The following is a 17,711-nucleotide window of genomic DNA, read 5'->3' on the forward strand; positions in this document are numbered from 1 at the left end:
ACTCACACTAGGCACTGAGACCCTCTTTCTTATCAATGAAGCATTCCTAATTCCAACTTAAATGCCCACAAAAAAATGATCCAGGAACATCTCTCAGAAAAGAGCACTGTAACTGCATTCAGTTTATCTATCCCCAAAGGGACGCAATTATACTGATCTACATTAGCACTGTGAAATTAAATCATTACCAGTTGAAGTTTTTTGGTCTCCTGAAGTGTTCTGATGTCTTTTGACATGAGATATTATTGCTCTATTAAAATCGTGCTTGATCATCTTCAGTTTATACAACCAAAATTTTAACCTTAAATCAATACTCAACTTAACATGAAAGGTTTTCACACTTTTCCAAACTACTGGACACGTTTTCCCCTGTTGCTGATGAGGAAGAACTTATCATTGATGACAGTTCAAATTACAAAGATTTAAATTAAATCTGACATTGCTTTCTGCTATGGTGGGAGCTTTTTGTATCACAGGCAATGTAAAGGCCACAGTAGGCTTTCTTTATTAGCAGAATAACTCCTTTTGTGTCAAACATTGTCCAGAGTCTCCAAAAAGAGGAAGTCAAGGTTAGCCTTAATTCCACACAAAAGAAAACTTTAGATGTGTTTAGCACTCCCTAACACTGAACACCTAATTTCTGTGATTTTATTTTGTAAAATTTTACACAATATGGAGTTTGATGGGGCTAGAATTGTTTTATCAAATACTGAAGATGTCATGAAAATATTCGAGCATTAGGTGAGAAATATGAAACTTTGTGAGGTCTGAATAAATATTACAGGATGGACCCCTATCTATAACAGATAGATTTTTTTAATCATTTAATTTTTGCATGATACAAAACCAAAGTGGAAAGAAGGAATCTGTAGTAAGCACCATGGAAACATAAAAGAAGGTGATTCAAGAAACACATTTGAGACCATTCCAACTCCAGGTTTAATTACAGTCTCACCTTTACCTCCATCTTTTCATAAGAACTTCTCTTTCTTGTCCTCATGTATGCAGACATTTAGGATTAAAAGAATAAGTGCATGTGATCTTACATTTGTGGCATGACGTCTTGTTTCCGATGTTGAGGAATTTTCTTCTCCCCACCTTGTGATGGGTAAGGAAGCTGCAACTGCAGACTGCTGGTTCAATATAAATAATATCAGTATAGAGTCCTAGGTATTCCCTGCTACTGAAGGTGCAGCTGAAGGAGTGGGTAGCATTGTCCAAAAGAGGGCACGGCTAGGATGTTTAACAAAGGTGTTGACTTGGAGCCTACTGCCAGCAGAGCTCTCACAAAACAGCAAATACCCCTCCACAGTGATGAATTGCCCCCTCTGGCATAGGAGGGTTGGCTGATGTTAGGATGTGCAAATTACATCTCCCTGTGGCAGCTTGTCTAAATCTGAACCTTTAATTGTAATTAAGTGATGAATACATTCCCTTCATTTTTGTTTTGTTTTGGTGAATTCGGTTCTGAGAAAGGTGACAGATTAATTGCACTGGGGAATGAAGTCATTGAAGCTGATTGAGAAGTGATTCAAAAAGTATTTCATTAACTTCTTTTTCCTCCTTGAATTATCTAAAAAATGTTTCAGCTAGGTCTAAAAATCACAGGTTATGACAGTAGGAGGGTCTTTTCCTGCTACCTGCATCCAGATACCTGTACCACACCTTGAAAAGCTATTTGTGTGCTACAGCCGGGCACAAGCCACGCGGTTCTGTTTGTGCTTAATAGCACAGGCATCTCAAAAATATTTCAGAATGGCCAGACAGATGTTCACACGGAAACCTCTCCTCCTGATGATTCACAGGATTTTCCTACTCTTTGATAAAAGAGATAAAGATTTCAGAATGTTTACAAAAGCAAATTTAAATGAATGGAGAATATATACGCATGTTTGCGGGAATTTAATTGAACCAATAGTTGTGAGTGGTGTGTGGCAGAAAAATTCTCTCTGCAGTGACTGGTTGTTTAAGTTGCTTTCCCTGAAAGCTTGAGAAGAGGAGAGTTCAGCAAGGATCTGGTGGCCTCCCCCAGGGCCCTCTCCGGAACAAGAAGATGGCATGCTGGAGGGTGCTGCTTCCCTCTTCTCACCTATCCCAGAAGAGGTGCTGTCCCCCTCTGCTTCCAAATAAGAAGGGGACATTGGGGATAATTAAAAGAAACTGCCATATGCTAATCGCTAGACTTCAACTTATTGCTGTATATTCGGGGGGCTTCTCTGCTGCATAAAGCAAGCAGAAAAGGACAGTAAGGACACGTAAATGGACAAATTGTGATTTAGAAATTGTTGTGAGGTGTATTCTGGTCTTCTGGTATGACTCCACAGAGACTGCTTTTCATATCAGAACACTTTAATCAGGAGAAATGTATTATGATAAACAGGGAAACATCTAGCAAATTGTGCTAGAGCTGGTAAATAAAGTGATAGTGGTTTATATGTGTCCATTTTATTCCATGCACATAATGTGAAGAGGCAGCTTTGTGCAATGCAGCGGTGTTCTTTGTCACACAAAGTAATCATTGCCACCAAGTTAAAGTTTTGTATAATATGGAATTCTGGTTCAACATACAAAGTTTAGGTAAGTGACAAAGGATCAGATCTTTTGTGACCAAACATTTCTGCTAATATGTATTTTCCATCTCCTTTTCTTTTTTTTAAGCATGTTGTTTTTATTGGACTACAAGTAGCAAATTCCTAAAATTTTATAGGCATGTGACATTGTTATCATTTCTTCTGGCAGAGGAAATGGTACATCTGTTAGTAAAGAGACCAAAAGAACTCTCCCATGAGTCACCAAAAAACATTTGCCAAAACTAATTAAACTAATGCCAAATATGACAAGTCAGTTTAGGACCTGTAACAATTTACAGTACATGGACTTTGCAGGAAAGGGGTAAAATATGGGGATGAAGGTAGTGGGAGGTTAGGGTATGGATGCATAGCATAATTTTGCAGAAGAGGTAAAGCTCCATAGTCTGATTTTTTTCCTCAATAATTCATCTACCTATGTTGAGCTAGCCCAACTACCATTTTCAGAGCCTTTATTTTCCATTTTTATTCATTTGCTCTGAAATTGCAGTTAACAAGAAATCTGTTCATTCTGTTTGAAGTCACATTTTATATTTCTCCAGGTATGAAATTTTAATTATTATTCTAAGATAAGAACTGTTTTAAAATGAAATTGAAGTCATCCTTGTATGTAACATTTGATAGGAGTTTCATTAAATTTCATGGGACTACCATGAGAATTTGCTAAAGAGATGTTTTGATCTTGATTTTCTTAAGGAAATTCAGAATGAAATACAGAGTTCTTTTTGGTATTAAGCTAAAGAATACACCAAGAATAGCAACATGAGTTTTCATAATAAAGACTGCAGAACTACTTTTTTCCCATTATGCCTACAAAACCAAAATATGACAGGCCTGTAGTCTAATTTTAACTTCAGAAGGTCATCTGAACATTGCATCAAGAAAGCTGAAATATCAATAATAATAAACCTGATTTCTGCAAGCAGTAGTACGTAATACTTAAGAAAATGACCCTGAACTTAATAAGTAGTCTACTTATTGTATGCTTACAGTTTCTGAAATGAGACTTTTTTTTGCATTTGTATACAACTCATAGCAGTGCGAGTAAGAACACATCTTTGAAAATAAAATCTGTGGAATAAAGCACACAGAAAAACTGCATCGCAACAACAGGGACATAAGAGACATATTCAGATTTTACTCTATATTTGTGCTACACATTGCTAATAGAAATAGTCTGCAACAGTGCTGCCCGCATGAGGCAGCTGGATATTCATCCTAAATCATTTACTGCAGAAAAAAATTGTGTGGTTGACAGTGCATGCACAGGAGGACCAAATTTGACCCTGTATGTCCTACTATTCCCCAAACTCCTTCCACATGTGCTTTTTAAGACTTAAACTTTTACGTACACATATACCAGAAATTTACCCCACATGCCACAATGTTGCTAATGTTATAAAATACAAATATAAGTATTAAAATGCAGCTATAAGAGTATTGTAGAATTACTTCATCTAGATGAGCCAATAGATATATCTTCTATTCTTAAAAGCATTTTTCTGTGGTTGCAATTTTTGGACTGTAATGCTTTGTGGAAGCAATGAGGGACAGGAGATGGATTATTTAGAGACAAGACCAAGGCCCTGACAACACCTGATTTTTAGTTGACAAACGATCCTCCAACAACTCTAGCTTGCACCATCTGCCACTCCAAGTCTTGTATCAAAAGAGCATGGAGAATTGAGCCCCTGTTTGTGTCTTACCTTGTGTTTGTCTCCAGTGTCTGCTGAACTTTGTGCTGCCAGTGCTATGAGCTCTTTCCTTTCTCACTTTTCTGTGACAAAAGTATTACTTTTAGTGATTTTTTTTTTTCAGAGTTAGCCCACCAGACTAGCACTAATCATCAGAAATCCTTTTACTAATAAATATTCTACTTCATTCTTACCCATTGATACTTTGGCGATTTATCACTCTCCGTCTTTGTTTCAGAATATCTTTGTGTCCTCAGCCTTCCTGTTCATGTTCATGTATCTGCTAAATTAACTTGAGCAATTCCAAACAATTATTATGTACTAGCTTCTTCCCTCTTTCTGACTTAATTTAAAACCAGTGTTGCAGGTCTTTCTTGTTTCAGGTCTGGGAGTTCATACTTTTCACTCAAATGCGGATTTTGTGATATCCAAAACAGTTATTTTCAGAAAAAATTTCCAAGCTTTCATCACCATTGCCCTGAGCTGTCGATCAGCCTTCAACGCTAATAGTAATAAATTTCTGGTGCAATGTAGTTGGCAATTTCAGATGCCTCTCTAGCACCCTGAAAAAATTCTCACTGAGTTTTCCATAATGGCGTAACTTCTCACCCTGCTGCAGCTCTGTCCTGCACACAGGCTTCCTGTTTATAAAGTGAACATCTTCTGATAATTTAGGATATTTAGTGTTCTTAAATTAATATCTAATCCCATTATGTGGGAGGAAGTATGTCATACTACTTTCATTAACTAAACTGAAACATCTGTGGCTCAAAGCTCGCTGGCATGGACTCAGTGATCAAGATCTCCTTAATCTTTCTGGTGGATAGTGATTGTATTTCTCTGATAGGAACTCCTGGTCCTAATACCTCCTGTTTGGATTACTATGGTCATCTTACCAGGACTAAATTATGACATTCATTTAAAATATATAGCTAGCTCAAAATATAAAATCTCTTCAGCAACTTGGAAAGTGCTTAGAAACCTACAGTTATACTGCTGTAGACATAACTGTTCACAGTGAGTTTACTGTATGGTGGTTAGAAATTCTGTAATGACTGAGCATTAGTTTCTGAAATTGTTCCTTTTGCTAACCCCATTACTTGATGATGCATTTATTCTTCATCCTTTTGTTGCCAAAGGTATTCCAAGCTCACTGGTTTTAGGAACATGGGATACAGATCACCTGCTCCCTGAATTTCTGCTGAAAGGTGTGATAAATGAGTTCGGTTTTTATAGCAACAAGAGTCCCCATCTTAAAGAAAAGATAATCCTGCATACTTGATTTTATTTTTTAGATAAGAAAAACTATAGAGAAAGAAAATATGAGAGATAATTACAAATTTTATAGCCACAATATGAACTTACTGTCCATTTAATTGCAAAAATAGTATTTTTTGATCAAGGACAAGGATAAAAATCTATCATAGTAAGGGATAGCAAATTATTTAAATAAGGAAATGCAATATTTTATGCAGAAATAAAAGGCTTTATACTCCAAATGGAGGCTGAGAATAAATTTTACCCTTCACTGACATAGACAACTTTTGGTTATGTTTTTCATATACATAAGAGAGGTCTACAAGTTTTCCTTAGAATTCTGTGTAAGGTGTAGATGGCAGAGTAACTTTAGAATACTATCTTCTAAATAATGCCAGATTTATAGCTTGTACAAAGTAAAAAGTCATGGCAGTCAGGCAAAGCCCCCAGTGACTGGAAAAAGAGAAACATCATACCCATTTTTATAAAGGGTAAAAAGGAGGACCCTGGGAACTGTCTGCCAGTCATCCTTACCCAGTAAGATCATGGAGCAGATCCTCCTGGAAGCCATGCCAAGGCATATGGATGACAGTGAGGTGATTAGAGACAGGAAACGTGGCTTCACAAAGGGGGAATCATTCCTGGCTGATCTGGTGGCCTTCTAAGATGGAGTGACTGCGCTGGGGGACAGGGGAAGAACAAAAGATGTAACCTATCTTGACTTCTGTAAGGTATTTCACACAGTCCCACACAATATCCTTGTCACTGAATTAGAGAGATCTGGATTTGATGGATGGACAATTTGATGGCTAAGGAATTGGCTAGCCCCACCCAAATTGGCTCAATGTCCAAACAAAGATCAGTAACAAGTGGTGTCCCTCAGGGGTCTGTATTGGCCCCAGCACTGCTCAATATCTTTATTAAAAACATAGACAGTGGGACTGAGTGCACCATTGGCAAGTTTGTGGATGACACCACACTGGGTGCTGCAGTTGATACGTTTGAAGGAAGGGATGCCATCCAGAGGGACCTTGATAGGCTTCAGGGGTGGGACAATGTGAACTTCATAAAGTTCAATGAGGCCAAGTGCAATTTCCTGCATCGGGGTTGGGCCAATATCTAGTATCAATACCGACTGGAGGATGAATGGATTGAGAGCAGCCCTGCAGAGAAGGACTTAGAGATATTGGTAGATGAATAATTACAATTTGCACTTGCAGCCCAGAAAGCCAACCATATCCTGGGCTGTATCAAAAGGATTGTGGCCAGCAGGTTGAGGAAGGTGATTCTTCCCATCTGCTCTGCTTTGGTGAGACCCCACATGGTGTACTGCAGCCAGTACTGGGGTGTCCAGTTCTGGGGTCCCCAGCACAAGAAAGACATAAACCTGCAAGAGTGGCTCCAGAGCAGGGCCATGAAAATGGTCAGAGGGCTGGAACAGTTCTCCTATGAAGAAAGGCTGAGAGAGTTGGAGTTGTTCAGCCTGCAGAAGAGAGGCTCTGTCAAGACCTTTTTACCGCTTTTCAATATATAAAGGGGCCTTATAAGAAGGACAGAGACTTTTTCCAGGGACTGTAGTGACAGGAAAAGGGGTAACGGTTTTAAACTGAAAGAGGGTACTGGAACAGGTTGCCCAGAGAAGATGTGGATGCCCCATCCCTGGAAGTGTTCGAGGCCAGGCTGGATGGGGCTTTGAACAGCCTGGTCTGGTGGGAGGTGTCCCTGCCCATGGCAGGGGGTTGGAACTAGGTGATCTTTGTACGTCCCTTCCAACCCAAACCATTCTGTGTTTTTATGATTCTAAACAGAAGTATAGCATAAGGTAGCATGCAATTTTACATGTTAAGGCCTCAGTTAATAAATTAATGCCTTGCTACTAACTATACACAGTATTAGACAGGAATTGGTTGGTAATCCAACAATCCAAAGTATTTGACATATGATGGCATTAAGGAGCAAGATTTTTATGGGGAGGAAAACAGTATCTTGTGGAATGAAGGACAGCCCAGATGATTTTGTAAATATATGTAAAGTCTTTTAAATAGTTTTGGCAGAATCATAATCCTCTCAACACAAGAAGTGTAAAATAAGGACTCAATATAAAATCAGGACTAAAGTCAGAGGACAAACAAGCAGTTCCTTTGAAGAGTGATACACTTCTATTGCAATTCTTTGTTAGTCATAAATTAAGATGTACTGATTATATCTAGATAAACCTTATAAGGTTTATATATGTTAATACTTCAAGTGTATACTATTTGTTACAAAACATAAACACACAGGGGTAAAGCCTAGCCTGTTATACCTGTAAAATCAGAGGACGTCCACTGACTTCCCTAGTGTTTTTTGGTACTATATGTTACAACTAAAAGTAAGATTGTCTCAATACATTTTTCAAAGAACAAAAATAAATAAATAATGACATCTGTGTCAGAAGCCATATAAGTTCACATATCATCCCTTTCCCTTTCTTTCAAATGGAAGCCTGATAAATAAAATGCAATAAAAATTTGTAGAATTAAAAGAAAATGTTAAATTATGATAAAAAGTAGAGGCTATTTTCTTACTATCAGCTTCCAAAAAAAATCCCCAAGCAGCATGTTAAAGTGAATTAAATCTCCAATGAATGCTTTTCTTTGTCATAACAAGAAAACAAAAAAATTACAAAACACATACCAACTTTCAAAATAAGGTTATGATTTAGCAGAACAAAAACAAAGTTTTTGGTATTGTATTTGTTTATTTGCTTTGGCAGTAGTATAATTTTTTGACTGTGCTTCAAATGCTTGGTTTTGCCCATCTGTATTTCTTGCTAGTTTGGTTGGGTTTGTATAATAAGAAATCTCTTGAAAACAGGCTTCGGATAAAGTTGAATTATAAACATAACTGTCTGTCAAAAACAGGCCATCAGACAGACATTAATCTGACCTATTTGCACTCCAGCATTATGCATGAAAGAAATACAGAAATACAGAAGTTTAGGACTTTTTTGCCCCAGTTACTCTATTTTCTTTATTCCTGCCCCATTTTAAGATTCTGAAGTCCTCTATTATGAAACAAACAGTACTCAAAAGAGATAGAAAAGGTGTAAGACTTCTGCAACGGTGGTATTACTGGGCCCTGAAGAGAGAGGTTGAATACTACATCTTGTTCCGTAAAGGTTTTTTTTTAATTCACCAAATGAAAAAGATGGAATTCATGAACACCTTGTAAATAGACCCTTTTGACTGAATAAGCTGAAGTTCTTCTTTAACTTCTTTTCAGTTATGCTTAAATGCTAAAGCTCTTGTGCTTTCTCTGGCAGGGATATCAAAGGGGTGTAGATTCATAAATGGGAAAGAGATGCTTACTGGAGTTTTCTTTGCAGTAGTGCGGGATCAGAGAAATCAGCTATTCAACTAACGCCCTTGTCAAATTCTGCAGTATATCATGATGAATCATCCTGACAAATCTCTGAAATCCTTAAATTTGACCATGTCTTTGTTGCTGAGATTATGGAGAGAGAATCTTTTATACTGCAGGAGACATCCAGGCTCCCCACTCCCCCCCAGGAAAAGCCAGTTCAAAGTACAGTCGTGTAGGCTGTGTCACCAGCTAGAGAGGAGAAGCAAAAGCCACACCCACGTTCTTTTAAAAGCTTTTTTCCCCCCAGAATCTTTTTGTTTTTAACAATAGTCAAACCAAATAAAATCTCAATTGAAAACAGAAGTCAGAAGCCTCCCTGCTTTGACCAGCCAGAGCAGGGAAGGGAAGATACTCATTACCCACAGCTCCCCACCTCCTTTTTCTAATCCAAGCACAGATACGGGAGAGCCAGACTGCAGTCTTTTGCATGCAACTTTTTTTTTCTTTTGACATGATGCCAGTTGATAAGCTATCGCGTAATTAGAAGCAGCTCTGGTGCGCCAGAAACCACCAGTTCAGAAGCAGCGGAGATGGGGAACACCTAGACATGATTGATTTGTGAGGAGTGGGCAGGGCTGGAGGTTAGCGAGTTGTTTACTCAGAGTATACTTCATGTTCTGCCTCATTTGGTGGCACATTTGTGAGGTAGCCCCTTGTGAGAGGTATGAAACCCTACCATTATGCCTGGGTCTAAACAGTGCGCTACAAATGCAGGTCTGTGTTTAAAGGAGGACAAATCTAACTAATTCCAAAGTAACTGTAGTCATCAGGCACTAGAAATTTCCCAGCAGAGGTGGAAAAGGGGACTGAATCATCAAAGCCATGGGAAGATGCAGACATGTTCTGGAAGTCCAGGAAAAGAATAAGTGAAAGCAAGTAAAACGCTCAGAACAGAGGAAGCATGAGGGTTATACTGAAAGGTACTGGTGTTTCTAAAACTAAATATTTTGCACAGTAACCTGGCCATATATTGCCATATTGCTATAAAATACCTTGTTAATGTGCTGTTATGTTAGTGTTAGAGTTTGCCAAGAAAATCTGTCTCTATGTTTCCGTACTTAGGAACCCAGTAGGGTATATTTTCCAAGTGCCTTATTTTAGCAATGTAGTTGCAAAGACTTATCTGATACTGGAAATGTGGCACCTGGAAATATTTTTCACTCTGCTGCAAGCTCAGATCAGCATCATTTAAAACATTCAATATGCACTTTCAGGAGAAGAAGAAGATCCTACTGTTAAGGATACTTACTGCAATCTCTAATCACTTTTCTCTGTTCATCTACCTGTAAACTTGAGGAACAACACACATACAGAGACACACAGGAGAGCAAAGGCAGAGCCAAGGCATGACAGAGAGCTCGGATTATTCAAGGAGAATGCCGAACATTTTGAGTTAAGATTTTTTAAAGCAACAAGCTTCTTTAAATCCCATTGCGCCGAAGAAATATTGAAATAAGGCTGAATAATTTTACATTAACTTTTAATTTCACTTTGCCCGTAAGTTGCAGTGAGACGAATGTAAACATCTCCAGCTGAAAATAAAACTCTGTTTATACTAGTTCACAGCTTTCATTAGGTGATTAGTAGGAAGTCTCCTATAGTCTTCAGTTCACAAAAAAAATGCCTTTCTGTTTTTTGGTGGTGTTTGTGAAAGCAAATCCAATTTTGTCATTCCAAGATATTCTGTACCTTTATGTTTAATTGTACTGTCTGAGTATATTGCATTAACTCCCCTAAGAGGTAGCATGCAGTAGTTCAAATCCTAAAATTCAACCCAGAAACTAGAAGAAATACAGTATTTTGAGCCATTTTGAAAATCAAAATATAAAGTCTGCACAGAAGGTATCAGTGAAAATAGACTATGTTATGACACTGCAGACCTGGAAGTTGACCTGGCACTCTGGAGAGGGACGGGACTGTGTAGACCAATTTGAAAATTTCCCTTCTTATGGAAGAGAAAACCAAACTGCCTGTTTCTAGCCCAGCATGTCTTTCATTGGTGTTTTGCACCTCAGATTTTACATACCCCAGGAAAGCAAAAATCAAAGGAGTGTAATTTTGAAGGACAAACAAAACAGGATTTATTCTCATAATATTGAGTGTGCAGAAATGCAACAAAGCTCAAAGCAGAGATCACCAATTAAGATTAAAGAGGGCAATGACAGGCATTTGATATCACAGCCAGTGTCAAATGTATCAGGAAGCCTGCTTCCCATGAAACAGCGATGCCGAGACAACTGATGACAAAAATTATTTTTCTCCTCAAATGATGATGTTGTGAAGTGTTGACCTGAATTGGGATATTCCTCTTTGTTCTGCACTGGGACGGAAACATTGAAAATGTATTTACAACTGAACTGCGGCTCATTATACAGTGACCTTGTACAGAGACCTTTTGTTTAGCAGTAGAGACAAAGTGAGCATGCCAGCCAGGGAGTATAACTGCCTGCTTCTTCTGTCTGTGCATGAAAGGCTATTGAGGCTCCTTTGGCTACGGCCGAGATACAGTCACAGCTGAAACCGGGTGGAATGCCATCGATGTGAGTGCATATCCTGCGCAGGAGTCTGCCAGTCTCAGACACGCTATGCTCAATTTATTCCTGAGGTCATGCTAACATAAAAACACTCATGAAACGCTTATTTCAAAACGCTCCTTCTGTCGTGTCCTCTCTCCCCTTTTCCTTTCCCCTATCCTACTTTTTTGGCATTGACTAATGGGAAGCACGGAGGAGAGAAACTGCAGTGAGTACAGTACGTGGCTTATATTCACAAACACAGGAACACTTCGTAAAAGATCTATTCCTTTCAATGTCTTACTGCATAACAGATAGTAGGCCTTACTTCTTCCAAAATGTGAGAGGGCAATTTCTTATTACTGGGTGCTGTATGCATGACTTACATTTTTGTACTGCTGAGTTCTTCCCATGGCCCCTGTCCTCAAACTTGCCTAATTCTTACGTGATGTTCTTGTTCTCCTCCAGATGGGTGGCACCCCCAGTGTGGGACAACAGCAAATGCTTTTACTTTTATACCTATTAGTGATCTTGTAATAAATTTTTAAAAATATTGAAATTATTCTTGGAATGTATTTCCAGAAATAATTCTGTTGTAATGAATGGTTTTGTTTTAGCCAAGTGCTTTCCTTTTTAGCATAACTCACTGCATTCTCCTGTTTAGTTAGTGTTTTCTACCTCTTACAATTCTTACATTAATCATACACCATTTAATTTCTGATATACCATCATGCCAAATCTCTCACTGAATCTGGATGAACTATATCTACCATCTTTTGTACCTAAGAAATAATGGATTTCTCATTAAAAGATAAATACTGAATTGATGTGGCATGGCCTAAAATCTCTTTAAGTATAAATTAATGCTAGCTAAGCTAGACACTTCTGAATACAAATAACTGGCTTTGTGTGCTAGTTTTCAAAGTCCTTGATTCTGCAAGTGCTTACTTATAGGTTGAACTGCAAAGGTGGTCTCACAGGTAGCAGGGTTAATCACGGGGAGAATGTTTTTGGTGAAAGTTAAGGATGTGTGTAAATTCCTGGCAGTGTCAGGACCAAAATCATCCAGGTGAAACTTCAAGACATGGCCATCGAGCCTGACACAAAAGAAAAAAAATATTAAATAGAAATAACTGCTAAAATGAACAGAGGTGGATCTGTTTAAAGTGCAAGTAAGAACAGAAGAGGCATATAGAATAATTCTAAGGTGTTAAAAGTGTGACAGATACAAGTTTGGCTCAGGCTCTCTAGGTTTTAACACTGAAGTTTTGGTGTGTAGTGTGGTGAACAGGGTGCCTAGTATGGCGCCTCTCCCAACGCCTATCCCCAAAAGCTGAACCAGAATACTTGCTTTCAATTAGAATTCCTAGCTGTTTGATTAATTCAGCTCACCTGTGCCCAAATTTGGGCCCCCTCCAGGTTCTGCTCCCATCATTGCCCAAGCCCAAGACAGCATAGAGCTAAATTTGCAATCTGTAAAAGAAAATAATGCTCTTTGCTAATGAAAATCAGGCAATTCTGGCATAGAAGTATTTCCAACTTTTTCCTAAAGAAATGTGTTTCAGAGGGATACATTAATAATTTCAGGAATTAATCAAGAATTAAAACGTTTTTATAGAGTTCTTTGCAATACGATTTATTTTTGCCTGTCATAAGTTATCAGGAGTTTAACAAGTATATAGACCTATTGTTAAATGTTGGTTATTTTTTTACTGACCCTATTGTCCTAACTGCTCAGGGTTTTAAGCCAGGTCATTAGTGTGGGGGCATTGACCTCCCCTATGCAGAAATGACAGAAATCACCTAGAAGTGTAAGCGGTGCCTCCAAAAAGGGCTTTTGAAGAGCTGGAAGTTGGAACTTTTTCCTCTTCTCTGGCTGGAGGGTTCATCGCGTACATGTTTAGCCAGCGGTTATGAGAAGCCTTCTGAGTACCCTGCTGTACTAAGGAGTTGTTTCCCATGACTGAGTTTTCTTGTCTTTTAGCAACATCTGACATCCATTTAAATAAAATAAGCCAATTTCCTATGTCATTTATGCAGAAATTGCAGCAAGAAATATAACCTTTTGCTGAATTTGCTCCTGACTCCTTAGAAATTAACTTCAGTAAAAGTTGGGTCTTACTAAATGAGACAATTACTTCATCATTTTTGCCGCTAGTGCTGTTACAAGCATATTTCAAGAGAACTTCTCATGGGCTTTAACAAATTGTTTTATGGGCATAAGATTTATGAAGGAAGGGGCGTGTTTTTCTGAATCATGAACGTCTGTCTGTACTCAGGGAAGGCAGAGAGGGGGTACAAATTAATGCAAGCTTTTCTTCCTAAGATGCTGCCCTTGGTATAGTCGACGCCTTTTTACTGTGCAAAGTAAAAATCTTGACATTTTGATAAGCAATCAGACAGATCAAGTTCTCTTTCCGTATCTGTCTAGTTCTAGATCCTGTCCCTCTTCAGACTCCCAGCTGCAGTACTAAAAGCAACATAATTTTAAGTTTTGGGGTTTTTTTAACCTTTGCACCATTTGTTACTAATTGAGCTACAAGTACTAGTTGACTTCTACATTAGCACACTACCAAATAGTTACTTGTCTTAGTCTTTCTATTAAAAATGGCTTGATATTTTTGAAGTTACAGCATTTCTTTGAAGTATTTTGCTAAATGCCAGTTTTCTGGTATTAAAAGCTGTCACCGTTTTTGTTTTCTAAAAGTAATGTGTAATATCTGTTAACCCAGGCTAAAATTTGTAAAACACTAAAAATATGTTAAATGTTAAAAATATTTATTTATAAAAATTCCAAACACTCATTAAAAATTACTTTGAAGTGTTGGTTACTACTTTAGTTATCTATAAAAACTAGAGATCTGCCTTTTTCCTAGCTCTAGTGTGGCTGCTTTGAAGAACACACATCAGATGGGCTATGTTTGTGCCCATGCCTGTGGGAAAGTGTATATGGAGAAGAAAAAAACACTTGAGAGCCCTTCTGAGCTCATCAGTTGAAAATAGAGAAAAAGCTAGAGAGGTCTGGAGTATTAGTAGCAATAATAATTAGACGAGCTGATAGAGTCCAAGAGAGGAGCTCTCAGTCACAAATCGGATCTGCTATTAATACCTGGAGTAAAGACCCATTGGGCTTGTAATCATTCTCTGAAAAGTATGGATAAAAACACAAAATACATGTATAATGCACTGATTCAAGACAAATTAGCATTAGTTTTGATTATTCAGTGTTCTCTAAAATACGTTGCTGGTATCTGCTAGATTAAATTATACGTGAATTTCTTCTATGAAGTGGGTGCAACTGTGCTTTCATCAGTGACCGATTCCAGGTTCACCAAAATCAGAACCTCCTATTCCAAACCTCTGCTAGCTTGAAGAGTTAAATTGTTCATTTAAATAACTGCACGCTAGGGTGGGTTGACACCAGCCTGCAGCTCAGATAAGTTTCGGTCAGTTTGGGTCAGCCGTCCAGGTTCCGACCCCTCCCAATGTTTTGCCCACCTATGTGGTGGGAGGGCAGAGAGGGAGAAGGAGAAAGAGAAAGCCTTGACGCTGTGCAGGCACTGCTCAGCAGCAACCAGAACACTGGTGTGTTATAAACAGTTTTAGCCACAAATCCAAAACATGGCACCTGTGAAGAGAGTTATTTCTATCTGCCGGATGGTGTACACGTTCCTAACCATAGAAGCTTACCTGTACTGAACAAATGCAGTAAAAACAGTGACAGGTAGGGAAGGTGACAGCACAGGAAGAACAGGGCTCTAGCTTGTGCTTAATTTTGCTATGTGCTTTCCTGAACTTCTGAGTCTCATTCCTTTAGTGGGAACTCAGTTATTTTGCTGAGTGAAATGCCTTAACTATGGCATTGCTGAACATGGCATACAAACCCCTTTCAAAAACCGAGTTAAAGTTCCTTGGCCCCATTTTAAAAAAATAAACTGTCCTAGGCGTCCTGCAGTGTCAACCAGTGCATCATTCAGTGTGAATTCCTGAGCTACCTCGGAGCTACCTGTGGGACCAGCACCATGCGGCTCAACACCGTGCAGGGAGCTTTTGCAGGAGCAAGATGTTGAGCTTGCCAGCTCAAGCTGCAAAAGCAGTAAAATGCAGGTAACGTCACACTCTCTGGTGCTGAGACTCCCATCACAAGCACAGAAAAGTCAGAAAACCAAGTAACTTGCTTGCGACTTTTTGAAGTGAGCGCTGGTGCAGTTACAGTTTTCACGCGACAGAATGCTGCTGGTCAGAAAACAGTAGTGGATGACAGTTATGCCCCTGTTTTTGTAAATTAAATGTATTTTTCCATGAAGAACCCATACTGATTTCTTCTTCCTTGCTTGTGCCATATAACTACTGTTGGATAAGCAATCAATCAGGACTACTAGCACAAGAAATTATTCCTTATATCCATACTGAAAACAAAGTAGATTGAAATAGTTTCTTAGTTCATATAACCATCCTCTGCTTTTGCCCACCTGTGGAGGGGTTTTTTGCATCTATGAGGGAGGAAAAAAGCAAAAGATTTTGAGAATTTTATTTCAATTCATTTTAGTAAAAAAATAAGCCCCAAACCAGACAGAGGTCTCCCTTTTACCCCTAGCTAAGGAATTCAGAGCTGCTGGTGTGCCTGCTGGGTACCTGGCTCCCAGGGGTACGGTGTTGCCTCAGAAAGTGCCACTTTCCTCTCAGCTGAAGTAGCACGGATGTATTAAAGGACCGTGACAAGATTAGAGAAGTGGAAAAGCTTAAAGATAGATACACTTCAGTTGCCAGCTCCAGCCTACAAAGTGTGACCCTTGTATACACTTCATGCTGTTCAAGAAATTCATAAAGCGCATTCCACAGTGAGGGTTGGTTCACTCGCCAACAATGAAATACAGGTGTTTGTAGGGTGGAGTGAAGCTGCTATTTAACAGTGCATGACATGCTGCACAACCTTTTGGTCAGGGTGGGAAGAATGCAGTAACAATTTGAAAGCACCGAGGAAATGACAGACTATAATTACTCACTGCAAGCAGTAAAATGGGGCTAACGCCCCACCTCTTGCACAAAGCAGTAAGAAACCTTAACTAAAGCATTTTATTATTTGTTTTTGTCTTGAAGGCAAAAAGCTGAGCAGTATAACATTGAAGCAGTAGCTCAGTGCTTACTCGGGGGTTGCAAATGGTGGTTCCAGACTGGTGATAATAGAAAAGGAGGCTGTACTGTAGGGAGAAATCGGTTTCCCAGGCTACGCTGGCAGGCACAGCGTATCACTTAGGTTAAACAGCAAAAACAACCCTTTATTATGCTGCATCTTCTACAACTGCAGCTACTCCTCATCAGCTGCAATGGGGAGTATAACAGATTACAAACCTGCAGTGTAAACACGAGTGAGTGCTACCTGCTGAATCATCAGCGCCACTTTTGTCCAATATTTTTTACACGGATGGACAATAGAAAACATCTAACTTTATTCTTCGGGTGGATTGTACTTTATCATGGAGTGCAACTGCAGGCAAGCTGTATGTGTGTAAACCACTAAACTGTAGTGCATATAATACCACCTTCCAAAATTTTGTCCTTTGCTCCTTGTTGTGCTGTTTTCTGTGGTCATAAAGTATGCCGTTGCTAATGCCTGTCTTTACCTTTGTCGGTCAGGAGGCAAAACTATATTGCATGACACCTACTTTTAACGTAATAAGAAATATTTTTAAGAATTTTCATAAATGGGGTGGAAAAACTCTAAAATCGACATTTTAAGGTTCTGAAGCCATTGTGAATCATTAGCTTCATGTCATATTTACCCACATTAAATATTAAAAGAGTTACTTTGAAACATGGTAGTTAAGCTTGTATATGAGCCTATAATAAAAATTTGAAATCAAAAGTAAGAAAGTTTTGATGGTGTGATATCCAGAAAAGGCTACAGCTTACTCTGACAGATTACTCTGTATTTGTATTTCCTTTCCACAGGATTACATTTTTCCTCTGAAACACACAGATGGTGTTCTGAATAGTTGAGAGATTTGTTTACCTCTGACTTTTAAAAAAAACCTGAGTTACTTCTTTGGTGTACTTTCAAACATAAAAGGATTTCTAACTGAACCTAAGTGCAGTCAAGTCTCAGGTGATGACCCCACTGTGTTATTTTTATTTTCATTATTAAATTGTTTACATAAGTGACTGGGAAGCAATTACTGGGGTGCCTTTCTTTCACAATTTCCCAAATTTCTTTTGTAATTTTCCCAAAACATTCAGTCCCAGGCTGCTTCCTC

The sequence above is a fragment of the Rissa tridactyla genome, chromosome Z, assembly GCF_028500815.1.
Source record: "Rissa tridactyla isolate bRisTri1 chromosome Z, bRisTri1.patW.cur.20221130, whole genome shotgun sequence".
In the NCBI taxonomy this organism is placed as follows: domain Eukaryota; kingdom Metazoa; phylum Chordata; class Aves; order Charadriiformes; family Laridae; genus Rissa; species Rissa tridactyla.